Below are 6000 nucleotides of genomic sequence, written 5' to 3'. Positions count from 1 at the left end.
CCCAGGGACACCTGGAGGGATCCCAGAGGGGCCACAGCAAGTGGCACCTTGGGCTGTTGCTGTGGTGCTGAGCTGGGCTGGGCTCCTGGGCCAAAGGGAGCTCCTGGCAAGTGGGCAGCGCTGCAGAGAGACAGCTCTGCCCAGGAGCAGCTCCTCTGCAAAGCGCAGCAGGGCTGGGGGCACTGCCTGCAGGCACCCAGGGCAGAGCAGCGAGGCACACACAGCTTCAAGGCAGCCTGGGCTGGGAGCCTGCTGCGGAAAGATGCTTTTTTCCAGCACTGTCATTTCTCTAACCAAAATCAGATTAAGGTCTTATAATCAGTTTCTCTTGTCCCATCATTAGTCAACACAACTTCAGCTGATCTCCTTTTCTCTGCTCAGCTAATGATGGAGATGGAGATTAACAGTGAGCTGTTTGGACAAAAAACTTGGGAATTTTTGAGGTTCAGGAGGTGTTCCAATATATGTGCACATGACTGCAAGCTCTAATGGACCAATGCTGAGAGACAAGGCAGCATCTGAGGGTATCTTCTTGGAGTCTGGAGGGGAACATCTTTGGCCAACAGCAATGACAGCAGATGCCCACATTTAATACAAGTGACTCTGCCACTGTCTGTTATGTTCCGGGCAGCCTGTGCAGGGATTCCTCTCAACAAATGGAGTCATGTACATTTGGGAGAGCTCAGTTCCTCTCTGTCTTTTCCATCGGCGGAGCTTACTTGGTCCCCACAATAGTGGTCTCATGAACATCCCCACATAGTTTAACTCAGGGCAGTTACACTGTTTAATGCCAAACAGGGGCTTCCAGTGTTACGTGAGGTGCCAAGGCTCTTGCACAGAGATCCTTGGGGTTGGCTGGGACAGCACTGGTCTTATACAGGCAAGCAATCTCCCTCCAGATCGGGGCTGTGACAGTCCCCCCGCACAGCACTGCAGACAGATTTGGAGCCACTGTGCAAGCCACTGACTGCCACCACTGCAGCGTGGCAAGGTCTGACCCTTCTCTATCCAGGAGATGGAGAGCAGTCCAAGAACACAACACACATCACACTGGGGTCTCCACTCGTGTGCCTACACTCTCAAACTTGTGTATTTTTCTCTGCACCAACCTTTACTCACTCCCTTGAGAATACAGTCAAGGAGCAGAGCAACAGTTTCCATAGCAGGCCGGTCAACAGCACCTTTTCATTCCTGGAGATCACCTTTACCTCCAGCAAAGCCCCTCCCAGGAAGCAGAGACACCACTGGCAGCAAATCCATTTCTTGAAAGGGCTGCACATCCCAGCCCTGTTTCTCTCTGGCCTTGGAGACAGCAGGGTTTGCTCACTCTCTTGGCATCCCATTTCAGCTTTAAGTTTCCAGGTGCTGCCCACCTGGCCATGTCTCTGCTCTGAAGCAAAGCCTTTGCACACATGGGGACCTGGACGTATGACACCTGGATTCCCTAAAACAAACCAGGACTTATCCTGGAGTCACAGATGAGGTGCCACATCCAGGATGGGCACCGATGTCCTCAGCCAAGGGTACAGAGGCTGTGCTTTTTAGATAGATGAAGTAACAGCCAAGGCATGGTGGGACAATCCCATAGCCTGGAGTGCTGCAATGGATGGGTATGAGTTTTTCAGGAGGGAGAGGCTAGAAGGATCTGGGGTGGAGTTCCTTGGAAGTGAAGATGTTAACTGGATGTATGGACCTCCTCTGTGAGGTGGGTGAAAAATGAGGTAAGCCTTTGTGGGAGAGGGTCAGAGGAGAGGCCAGCAGAAAGGGCCTCTCTCAGTGGGAGATAAGGAACCCACAGGCAGGGTGAAGAAGTGGGCATGGTCTTTTCTAAGCATGCCAAGGAAGCCTCTGGCTGTAGAAGCCTGGGTGTCACTGGGGACTGCAATGCCCCGGGCATTTTCTAGAAGGGGCATATGGCAGGATGCACAGTCCAGGCGGTTTATGGAATGCCTTAGGACAACGTCTTCAAACAGCTGCCAGGTGGGCCAACAAGGGTCATGCGAACCTGGATCTGCTACTTGCAAGCAAGGAAGAGCTGGTCAGGGGTGTGAAGACTGGCTGCCATGACCCTGAAATAGTGGAGTCCCACCTCCCGAAAGGAGTGAGGAATCAGAATACAAGACTGCAGATGCTGGACCTCAGAGGATCAGCCTTTGGCCTCTTCTGAGTTGTAGTGGGGATCCAATTGTCAGCAGCACTGAAGGGCAGCAAAGCTCAGTACAGCTGGTCTTCAGGCACAGCACCTTCCAAGCAGCACTTTTGTCTATATCAAACTCAGCTGAAACCTGAAAGCAAATTCAAGGGAATCATAATGAGCTGTTCCTACTTTAGGAACACTCAAAGCAGAGAAGAAAGCTATTGATTGGATACTGCTGAATTTATTAAGAGCAGATGTCAATAGAACTGAGCTATTCTATGTCCTCTTTGCCTCAGATCTCACCAGCAAGTTCTCCCAGGCTTTTGTGTCTCAAGGTAAGACTCTGGAGGAGAGCAGACAGGCTGGATGGGCATGAAGTCAAAGCCTGCTTGAGCCAAGTCAACCATTGCCAGTACATGGGAAAAGGAGTTACATCCAAGGGTGCTGAGAAAGTGAGACAATGTCATAGTGAGGCCACTCTCTATCCTCTTTGAAAGGTTGTGGAGGCTGGGGGGACTCGCTAACAACTGGCACAAAGCAAATTTTGCATGCATCTTTCCACAAGGCCCAGAGGATGAGCTGTGGAGCTAAAGGCTGCTTAGCTTCATTTTAGATGAGGAACATGGCCCACAGCATGTTCTCTTGGATGACACTTCTGGGTGCCTGAGAGAGAAGGTGATCGGATGAACTCAGGGAATATGTTCAGTGGCTGCAGCCTAGCACCTGAAGGGCCACGGTGTTATGTGAATGTACATCCAACCCAGGTTTGACCATCTCAAAAAAAGGGATGAGAGGAGGGAAGTGTGAGCAGGAGGGGCTGTTACTTGACCACAAAGAAATAAGAGCAGGATCTAGCCTTCCACTTCCTAAAGGGGGCCTACAAGAAAGCTGTAGAGGGACTTTTTACAAGGGCATGCAGGGATAGCACAAGCGGTAGTGGCTTTAAACTGAAAGAGGGTAGGTTTAGATTAGATACAAGGAAGAAGTTCTTCACAGTGAGGTTGGCGAGACATTGGAACAGGTTGCCCAGTGAAGCTGTGGATGGCCCCTCCCTGGAAGTGTTCAAGGCCAGCCTGGATGAAGCTCTGGGCAACCAGTCTACTGGAAGAGGGCCCTGCCTATGGTAGGGGAGATGGAATGAAATGATCTTCCAGGTTCCTTCATCTGGTCAGCGTAGCAGTCTGCATCTGTGGTAGCCACTCTGGGCAATGTCAATTGAATCATCATTTGCAATGCAAGACAGGATACCCAATCCACAAGTACATATCTGAAGTGGTTCAGATGAAAGATGTTGTGACACAAGTCCCAGTTTGTAGGAGGGACCCCATATGGAGACAAGACCCGAGTTAAGACACCACACCGATGCAATGAAAGTCGTTCTCCTTTATTTGCCCGAATAGCACCAAGATATACAGAGCCAGATGGTCACGTGCTCTATGCTTTACAATCTTTTGGCTAAAGCACTTATCACGCCCCCGGAAGTGCTGTGATAGGTCTGCATCGTTAGTACGCGTGCACAAACTAAATCTACTTTGCGGTCAGTGTATCCGGGCATTCAACAGGAAGGAAGCACTAGCTTGACTTCCTCATTCTTGCCTTTCAAGGTGACGTCAAAGGAAAGATTATCCCGTGGCAGTTTTCTGCTCAGAGACCCAGCCTGGATTGTCCAAACCCTGTAAGATCCGTGCATGTCCCTGATCCCCAAGAAATCTTACCACACCATTTTGTGTCCCCAGGTGGCATAGACACTGCTGAATTCCCTCTCCAGAGAGTGGCAGAGGCTGCATCTCCTTCTCAGGTCAGGCTCCTTGCCAGAGAGCCTCAGGCATGGGGATAGCTCACCTGGTTCTCACTGTCAGTTCACTCAGTATCCATTTTGATATAATTGGTGCTTTTCTGTGACTACATTTTAAGGACAGACAATCATTAAAAGACAATTATTTCATAAGAAATGGTCATAAAATCCATGTTATGGCCAAGGAAGCTCACCATGAGCTCTGGAGGGACTGAGGAAAACTATAAGAATCACCAGGAAGATCAAGGAAGCCCAAGGCCTCTTCTGAAGTGTGAGTGTCCCTGAATAGCAGTGTCTGTCTGGTTGTAGGTATGGCAGAGAGGGTCAGGGGGATGTCAGTGAGAAACAAGCCAATAGCTGTCAGATTTAGCAAATCCTTGTAACTCTATCTGAGCCCAGAAATGGAAAGCAGTGGATGTCTGCAGGTAGAAGAGGAGGAAGAAGTTTAACATGAGAATACAGCAAGAAAGAAGGCCCCTCCTGCACCAATCACAGATGATACAGACATTTCCACCTTTTGTGCACAGCTCAGCCTGGCAGATGAGGAATGCCCACTGCTGGGGGTGGCTGTGATCAGCCGCCCACATGAGCTGGTCTTGTTGACCAGCACCCTTGGACACAACCCTTTCAGTCCCAGGGACTGGTAAAGATGCAGTTTGCTAAGGTCACCCGTGGCTTAATACCCATCCACTGCTGGATCTTCCTTTCCAGAGACTTGTCTAAAGGCTCAGAGGCCTGAGGGAACTCATTGGTGGTAACTGAGGCAAAGAGGATATAACTCTATATACACCTACTCTTACTAAATTCATCAAGAATCCCACATTCTCTCATTTTCTTCTTTAACAATTCCGGGTATAGCAACAGCTCATCTTGGTTCCCATTGCATTCCCTTTTCACTTTCAATTGAGTTTTTACAATTGAAGGATGCTGTCCTTGCAGACAAGATGTATCCAAGCACACTATGAAAATGATTGGTCTGTTCCTTGATTGAATCCTCAAGGGAGTGAGTAGAGACACCTCTGTCGGGGGATCTGTGCTCACGTCATGCCATTGGCTATTGGGTAGAGAAGGGACAATCCTTGCTTCTCTGAGGGCATCTGATGGCTGATGCCTCTGGATGATGGCATCAGTCAATGGCACACGGGCAGCAAATCGCCCTCCCTGTGATGCCATCAGGGGTGTCTGTCGTGCACCTACCATGAATGAGAATTGCTTTCCTTTATGTCCTGGGCTGGCCCTGCCAGCCCTGACATCTCACATTGCTCTGTGGTCCTGGATTTGGACATGAGATTGAGGAGATACCCTGGATTTGGTAAGGCAATGTGGGGATGAACATGAAACCACTGCCAAATTAGTCAGTGGCCATCTAGTAAATACAGCAGAAGGAGAATAGGGAGACTGAGCTCTCCCTATGACACGAATCAAATTGTTCAGATGAATAACTACAAACAGCCCTGAACTTAATGAGAAGGGACAGTTGCAGTTGCCCTTATTTTGGGCATCAGCTGTCATTTCAGTTGGCCAAAGGCAATTCCCAGCAGCTTCCAAGAAGATGCTCACAGGTGCTGCCCTGCTGTCTCTGTGAACTGCTCCATCTGAGTTTGCAGGTACCTGCCCATGACTTCAGCCACCCCTGACACCTCAGCTGTCACCAGACATTTGTATCTCAACAGCTCACTCCTGGCCTCCTCTCTTCATTTATCACCATGGGAGCTGAGCCAAGAAACTCACCTGCAGATACCCGTTTAATGATAATGTGAAGAGAGGTAAAAGGAATCCCATGTATTTAAAGCGTTGTGGCAGGCATGTCAGGGAGCTGAGTCTCCATTCAGTCCCAGGATATCAAACCCAGGATGACATGCTTTGACTAGACTCAGCTGAATCCTCTCCTCAGCAGGAGTAAAGGAGAACCCTGTCTGTCTGTCCAGTCTAAAGATGGGACAAGAAAATATGATTTTTGGAGCTAATTTTTTTCCTGATATAAGAAATGCTTCTGATAAAAATAAGTGTCTCTCTAGAGATGATGAAAGGAAAACCACTGATTGCATCAGGCTCTGTCACAGCAGGT

The sequence above is a fragment of the Tyto alba genome, unplaced genomic scaffold (genome assembly GCF_018691265.1).
Source record: "Tyto alba isolate M040663 unplaced genomic scaffold, T.alba_DEE_v4.0 Super-Scaffold_200000146, whole genome shotgun sequence".
Taxonomy (NCBI): Eukaryota; Metazoa; Chordata; class Aves; order Strigiformes; family Tytonidae; genus Tyto; species Tyto alba.
The sequence above is the reverse complement of the archived record's forward strand: the minus strand, read 5'-3'. Positions refer to the sequence as shown.